The sequence below is a fragment of the Hypanus sabinus genome, unplaced genomic scaffold, assembly GCF_030144855.1.
Source record: "Hypanus sabinus isolate sHypSab1 unplaced genomic scaffold, sHypSab1.hap1 scaffold_529, whole genome shotgun sequence".
Classification (NCBI taxonomy): domain Eukaryota; kingdom Metazoa; phylum Chordata; class Chondrichthyes; order Myliobatiformes; family Dasyatidae; genus Hypanus; species Hypanus sabinus.
The window spans coordinates 243,561-252,286 of record NW_026781390.1 but is presented as its reverse complement, the minus strand read 5'-3'; positions in this window follow the sequence as shown (position 1 = coordinate 252,286).

Below are 8,726 nucleotides of genomic sequence, written 5' to 3'. Positions count from 1 at the left end.
GCGGGGCGGTGAGCTGGTGCGCGCGAGGGCAGTGGGCGGGGCGGTGAGCTGGTGCGCGCGAGGGCAGTGGGCGGGGCGGTGAGCTGGTGCGCGCGAGGGCAGTGGGCGGGGCGGTGAGCTGGTGCGCGCGAGGGCAGTGGGCGGGGCGGTGAGCTGGTGCGCGCGAGGGCAGTGGGCGGGGCGGTGAGATGGTGCGCGCGAGGGCAGTGGGCGGGGCGCTGAGCTGGTGCGCGCGAGGGCAGTGGGCGGGGCGGTGAGCTGGTGCGCGCGAGGGCAGTGGGCGGGGCGGTGAGCTGGTGCGCGCGAGGGCAGTGGGTGGGGCGGTGAGCTGGTGCGCGCGAGGGCAGTGGGCGGGGCGGTGAGCTGGTGCGCGCGAGGGCAGTGGGCGGGGCGGTGAGCTGGTGCGCGCGAGGGCAGTGGGCGGGGCGGTGAGATGGTGCGCGCGAGGGCAGTGGGCGGGACGGTGAGCCGGTGCGCGCGAGGGCAGTGGGCGGGGCGCTGAGCCGGTGCGCGCGAGGGCAGTGGGCGGGGCGCTGAGCCGGTGCGCGCGAGGGCAGTGGGCGGGGCGGTGAGCTGGAGCGCGCGAGGACAGTGGGCGGGGCGGTGAGCTGGTGCGCGCGAGGGCAGTGGGCGGGGCGCTGAGCTGGTGCGCGCGGCAGATGTGGAGGCTGCAGAGTCAGGGATGGGGAACGGGGAGCGCGTCCCTCGGTCCCGTACTGTGCTGGCCAGCTCACTGAATGAGTCAGAAGTTCGACACCTTGATACTGTGTTCAACAAGCTGAACGCAAATCATTAAATCAAGCAAACCTCTTGTATTCAGATCAACTATATAAATAACATAATATCTCCCTTCACACTCTGGTAAGCTCACATTAATTGAATTGTCAGAGTTTTTCCAGTCAACGCAATAAAACCCATCATTGGACCACTCATCCCCTCGAAACCGCTGTGCAGATAATGAGATCACGGCTGAACTGATTTAAAATTTCAATACGTATTCCCCCTTATGGATCCCTGCATCACTTCAAACCCGTCTTTGCTCCACTGACCATTGTGGAGAAGAGTTCAAAACACCCTCAATCGACACAGGAACAATAGATGTATTGTTCTGAAATAGGAAATTCCGGAAACAGAGACGGTGCTTGCTGTTTGCATCTCGCACCCTTGCTTTCAAACTGTTGGGCGCTGATCTTAATCTTCACCTGACCGGTGGAAAATGTCACTCGTGCAAACAGAAAACAGTAGGAACACAAAGAGCACCAGCAGCAGAAGTAGCGTAAAAAAACACAAGTATCTCCTTGTTCGCTGATCCAAAGCACAGACAACTAGTTAGTTGGAAATAAATATGAAAAAAAATCGGAAGTTGAATTATTCTCACCTTAATTCCCCAAGAGCATTCTGACAGTGTGGGTACTGTGGGCCGTTTCTTAGAAATACCCCGCCCACCGCCGCACACGGAACTTTCGTAACCATGGCAACACACAGAATGCTGGAAGGAACTCAGCAGGTCAGGCAGCATCTCTGGATAGGTGTAAACAGACCCTTAATCAGGACGGGAGTGGAAAGGGTAAGGGGGCAGATGGTTGACTGATTCGGAAGGTGGGGCTTGTTGTCCTCTGAGACTCGGTGCTCAGGGTCTGTGTGTAAGCGGCTGTCCGTCAGAGCACGTTCCTCAGAACAGGGAGCGGCCGTTCCGCTGAAATCCAATCCAACCGGTTCGACAAGACACTGTGGTTCAGATGTGAAGGCAGTTTAATATTGTATTTAACCCTTTCTGCTGCAGGGAAGAGCGGTGGAACCAATGCCGCGATGTAAAGAACACGACCTGGGGCCTCCAAGGTGACTGGACTGTCTCTCCACAGATACTGCCTGGTCTGCAGAGTTCCTCCAGCATTGTGTGCGTGTTGCTCGGATTTCCAGCATCTGCTGATTTCTCTTGTTCGAGAGAGATCGGTGACGGGTCGCCGTCCCGGGGGATATTTTATATGTTTCTACCAGGCTGAAAGATTCCTTCTGCTCGCACTCAGTCGTACCCAGCTCGCTTCTCTTCATCCATCTGGACAATGGACTCGTTAGCACGAACACGTCAGGACTCCCTTCTCCCACTAAATCCACTCCCGATCCCGAACAGAGCCGAGCCTCGCTGAATAGCTGTGCAGAATCATAGACAACACATACCTCTGATATCGTAACCGGTTGGTGATCAGTGTGGTCCCGGGAAAACAGTCCGATATCCGGGTGTGACGTCAATGGGCCTGGAACCGGTTTGTTCTCCCTGTCCGGAGAGTTGAGTCGATGCTGCTGCTCCCGAGGCCGCTCGGCTGTGAACCGATGGACAGGGCCGGGTGAGCCGGGGTAGAGCGGGACTGCCGCGGTCCGGTTCACACTAACTTTCACCGGCTCAGGACGGGTCTGACAGCGGGTGGAGGCGGGAGTGGGATCAATGAGGCAACCCTAAAGAGGGAAACAAACAGGCTGCGTTAACCTTTCTGTCCGGATTTCCGCGTTGATCGCTGCTTTTTCTTTCATCGCAACAAGTGGGGCGGAGTTTCTCTGTTTAACCCAGCCAGTCCCAGGCTAAGAATTTGATCCAGCCCGGGTTCTGGGAGGGTTTGAGTTTCCGCCCCCTGTGTGTAAACAGGAATGCCCGGTGTAGGTAGTTTCAGCTCCAACGTCACTCACCTGTTCAGGTGCGGGGAGCCGCCTTTCTGCTGAAATTAATCCAAACACCTCCGACCATGCATATTCACACTCAACTGTAACAAATCTGGTCAAAGATTTCCGCAGCGCCTCTCGATTCAGGGGAATTGATAAACATAAGGTGCTGGAAACTCGCGGCAAACAGGGCAACAACTGTAACTGTTGATGTTGCGCGTTCGGGACCCTGGGTAAATCATGTCAGAGATCATCTCGCTCTTCCCGGCAGCAGAAAGAGTTAAGTACGATATTGAAGTGACTTTCTTTGCTCCTGCCTGAGGGTTTTCTTCTTTTTTTTTCAGACCCGGTTGCATTTGATTTCTGGAGTGGGGCCGCTCCCTGTTCTGAGGAATGTGCGTGAACAGGCAGCAGCTCACACACAGGCCCTGAGCACCGAGTTTCACAGAACAACAACCCGAACCTTCAAATCAATCCATAATCTGTCCTCTTCCCCCTCCATTTCCAATTTCACTGATGGGTCTCTGTTTGAAGCATTGACATTGTCCAGTTCCATTGATGCTGATCCCTATATCCCCAAGATCGGCGTTCTCTGTAACTCTGCTGATCCAGTTGACCACAATATCGTCCGGATTGTTGGTTTTGATGGCAAAGAACAGCCGAGCCAGCGCTGATCCCTGCAGCACTCCATTGTACTCAGGCCTCCAGTCAGAGAGGCGACCATCAACGACCACATCGCGGCTTCCCCCACCAAACCACTGTTTAGTTCAATTTACTGCCTTATTTTGAGTGTCCAGCAACTGAAACCTGTTCCCAAGTTGAACTTTGCAAATGTCCACTTAGGTAACATGCACTGTCTTGTCTTTTATAAGAACGCTGAGGCTCGACCTACCAGGCACAACGCCAACCTGACCATCCCGAATCAGTCAAATTCTACCCAAATAATCACAGATCTGGTCCCTTAGAATAGCTTTCAATTACTGTCCAACTACTTATATCAGGATTCCCTGCCTCGAATTTCCTGGTTTATATTTGGAGGTTTTCTGAATCAGTGGAACAACATTATCTATCTTCCCGTCTTCCGCTACCTCACATGTCGCCATGGATGATTTGAAGATCTCTGCTCGGGCCCTGCAATTTCTGCACTTGCCTCCAGAGCATGCAGGAGAGGTCTGGGCTGCAATCTCTCAGCAAATCTGCTCCACTGAATCCCACAGACTGTTGGATTGTCTGTAATATAGCCCCATTAATGTGGTCTAATCTTTCTTATTCCACAGTTCTGCCCATGAAGTCTTTCCTGACTGAGCACTGCCGGGCCATTTTCCTGCCACCCCTCCCCCATTTAATCCCACATGCACTGTCGCATCTAAAACAATGGAAACCCAGAGCAGCCATTCCTGCCCCTCCTGCAACCGAGCCTCACGAATGGCTACAATGTCACAATTCCACGTGTTGATCCATGCCCTGAGCCCATCTGCCTTTCCTTCAATGCTTCTGGCACTGAAATGTACGCAGCTCGGAACATTAGTCGCACCGTGGTTAACCTGCGATTCCTGACTTTGCCTGTGGTCCTAACAACTCAACTCTGTTACTCCCACTCTCACCCCACAATCCTCAGCTTCTCTCCCTAACTCACACGTCACTCCATGTTCACTCCTATCCCTCACACTCTCCCTTGTGCTCACATATTCTCTTCCTCTCTCCTCTCTATCTCCCCCTCTCACCCATTTCTTTCAATCTCCCAAAGCCTCACTATCCTTCTCACTCAACTAGTCACCAACCGTCCACTCCATTTCTCTCCCTTTATCTCTCCCCTCTCAAGCTCTCTCTCCCATCTCTCTATCTCCCTCTACCCCCCCCCTTTTCTCTCTAAACCTGCCCCCTCTGTTTCTCTTTCCCTGCTGTCTGCCCTTACACTCATTTTCATCTACAGCTGCCTGTTGATCCTGTTCACACCTCACTCTGCTCCGGCCCCTCACCCTCACCTCGGCAGCACTGAAAAGATTCGAAGAATCCGTAACTGGGAACGCGCAGGTTCCAGCTCGGAGGTGATGACCTTCACATTAAGGGATGTAGTCACGATTGGGAGAGCATGGACTGATTTATTTACAAGACCTTTGGAGATTATTTTAACCCAACTGCAGATTATGCGAGTCTGAGGTAAACACAAACAGCAAACATGGCAACAACTGTAAATGGTAACGTCACGGATTCGAGACCCTAGGAAATGTTCTTTAAATTATGCTAAAGTTTCTAACACTCTACGCTGCAGCTGAAATGGTTAAGTACGATATATAAAGTGACCTTGTTCACACCCGAAGCAGAGGGAATTGTCAAACTGAATAGATTTGATTTTAGCAAAGAGCCCTTCCCTGTTCTAAGAAATGTGCCCGGACCAGCAGAGCCGGAACGCAGACCCTGAGCTCAGAACAACAACACGCATCATCCAAATCAATGATCTGGCTTCTTCCCCCTTTCTTTCCAATTCCACAGAGGCAGCTCGGCCCGAAACATCAAATTATTATTCAGTTTCATAGATGCTACTTGACCTGCTGAGTTCCTCCAGCATCTTGAGTGTGTTCCATGGGTACGATAGATCGGCGTGAGGGAGCGTGTGGTGCAGAGGGACGGGCAGCGTGGAATGACTTCAAGCATATCTGCACTGTTGGAGTATTCTTGGAGAATTAGGTGTGAATAATTAAACTTTTGATATTTATTCTGTGCCATCTTTTAATCAGACTGTTGTCTGCATTATGGATCGGAGATTAGGGAGTCAAAGAGTCATAGAACAGTACAGCATAGAAACAGCGCTTCAGCCGAGGAATTTAAACTGCCTAATCTCACCGGTCTGAGTGTGGGCCACAGTCCACCATACCCCTACCCACCAAACGATCGCTTCAACAGCGACATCGTGTGCGCATGCACTATCTTTGCTGGCCGCTCCTTCCATAACCGTCTGAGCCAAGAAGTTACCGCTCATGTTCCTCTTAAACTTTTCATCTTTCCGCCTTCACCCATGACTTCTGGTTGCAGTCCCTGTGGAAAAAGCTTGCTTGGGCTTACCCTCCCCATATGCCTCATGGTTTCAATAATATCCTCTCAATCTGTCCTTTAACTCAGGTCGCCCAGACCCGGCAACATCCGAATAACTACAGTGTGATGTAGATTGTTGCTTTCGATGACGTAGAACAACCGAGCCAGCACTGATCTCTGCAGCTCACAGTCACAGGGCTCCAGTCAGAGAGGGAACCAGATGCTGCTACTCTCCGGTTTCTCCCACCAAGACAATCTATCACCCAGTTTATTGAATGCCGTGTGACTGGACCGTCTTGAGAGTACTCCCATGCGGGACCTTGGCAATTCCCTTCTAAATTCGATGAAGACTATCTCCACCTCCTTGACTTCATCAACCTTTGTGGTAGCACCGTCAAAAATATCTATAAGATTGCAGAGGCAAGACCAAGCACTTACGACGCCATGCTGTCTATACATAATCAGTCAATGTCTATCAAGTAATTCATATATCCTATCCTTTAGAATAGCTCCCAATATCTTTCCCACTACTGATCACATCCCTTTAACATTCTCACAGAGTTTTAGACCTTTTCTGAAATGGATGATCTTCTCTAATCCACATAGGATCCAGGACCTCAAGTCATATACACACTCTGTATCCTTGTCCCGAGTAAATTCAGAGGCAGGAAATCCATTTCTTCCATCTCCTCATCTCCCCATACTCCTTTGGCTGCATGTATGATTTACTGTTCTGATCCTTCAGAGGACCAATATTATCCCTTGCAATCCTATTGTTCTGATCTGAATAATCTGTTAGAACCGGCCTTCACCCAAAGCGTTCACTTAGCACACTTGATTTCTTTCTGAGTGTTACCTTGCATTTCGTACACTCAATCATTACCTATCTGCCTAAAACTACTCTGGTGCGTATGGTAAAATCTGTGGTACTGTATGGGTCTGTTAAAAATACTGTGATAACATCATCCTTTTATATCGTAACCAGAGACTCAACATCTCTCTGAAAAATAAAGTTTCTTCAAACCACTTACCTTTTATTCTGATAGGCACATATACACTTTATACTCTCAAAGTTTTACCTTTGACTGTCTCCCGCTTATTAGAACGCCTTTGCCGGAAAAAGGCCTGTCCTTTCCACAGGGTCATTTCTGATGCCATCAACATTTTCCTTTCCAAATTCTAATCTGAACCCACGCAGATACCCTTTTCCATATTTCCTTTGAATCTGGTGGCATTGCGATAACGAGATGCATAGAGTACCCCTACACTCCCCTCTCTTCTTGCTGCCCACCTCACTCATTCCTCTCTCCTATGCTTCCCAGTCACTCACCATTCTTGATCACTGCTTTTCTCTCTCACCCCTCCCACTCTCCCGCCTCGTCCACAACCCTTCCTCTCCCTCACCCGACCCTCCTCTTACCCCTCTCCAACTTCTACACACTCATCCTGCCCCTCCTCCGGCTGCTCACTCCATCAAACCGCACTCTTCTCCTTTCCATCAGCCTCTCCCTCCCCCTCACCCTCAAGGTTATAGGAAACATTTAAAAATTACTGACAACGGTAACTGGGAACATAGCCAAGTTAATGTTGCAGTAAGGAATGCCACTGACTCATTATTTGAAGGAATCTTGAAAAAACTTGAAGAATACGTGCAGATGATGCGAGTCGGAGGGGAACGTAAAATGCTGGAAACTCGCAGCAAACACTCGCAACACGGTAACGGGTGACGTTGCGGGTTCGAGACCCTAGGTTCTTAAGACAAATTAATGGTTCTATCGGCCTTCACTGCACTGCAGCAGAAATTGTTAAAAACATTATAAAAGTGAATGATTTCACACCTGAATGACAGTGAATTGTAGAACCGGTTGGATTTGGTTTCAGCAGAAAGGCCGCTCCCTGTTCCGAGGAATGTGCGGGTCCAGCGGATGAAAACACACAGACCCTGATCTGCAAGAAGTGGCAGCTTGAAAAGACCAGAACATATACTAGTTCTGAGAATAGTATTGGGGAATATTAGCTGTGAAAAATTATATTTCTGATAATTATTTCTGATCTTTGTTTAATCCACCCGTTTTCTCTGTTTAGATTCAGAGATCGAGGAGAAATAGGAACGTAGACGGGACTGGAAAGGGTGAACAGGTTAAGACTTTATTCCCTGGAGCGGAGGAGAAAGAGGGGTGTTTTGATAAAGGTGAATAAAATTATGATGGGTGTAGATAGAGTGAATGCAATCACGCTTTTTCCACTGAGGCCAGGGGAGAAAAACACAGGTCATGAGTTAAGGGTGAAGGGGCAAAAGATTAAAGGGAACGTTGGGGGGGGGGGCTTCTTCATACAGAGAGTGGTGGAATGTGGAATGATCTGCCAGATGAAGTGGTGAATGTGGGCTCAGGATTCACATTTAAGAAAAACCTGGACAGGTATATGGATGAGAGGGGCTTGGAGGGATATGGCCCAGGTGCATATCAGGGGAATAGACAACAAAACGATTCGGCACAGCCAAGAAGGGCCAAAAGGCCAGTTTCCATGCTGTATTGTTCGATGGTTCTGTCGTTCTATGGCAGAACCAGGCCTTTCGTATCAGCAATTTAAACTGCCTAATTGCTTGGAACTGTACTGGGCCAAAGCCTTCCGTTCCCCTTCCATCCAAACTATCTCTTAATGTTGAAATCGAATTTGCATGTACATGTGTAGCTGGCAGCTCGTTCCACACTCTCACGACCCGCTGAGTGAAGATGGTTCCTCTCATGCTCTCCTTAACCTTTTCATCTTCAACACTTAACCCATGACCTCTTGCTTGTAACTCCACACAGACTCAGTGGAAACCGACTGCTTGCATTTATGCTATCAAAACCCCTCATTTTGAATACCTCTGTGAGATCTTTATTCAAAGGAATACATTTCGAATCTATTCAATCCTTCTTTATAATTTTCAAATATATGTTTTTTATATTGAGTGTGTGTGTATATATATTTAAAATAACTGCTGCAGATGATGCGAGTCTGTTGTAAACAATAAAATGCTGGAAACTCCCTGC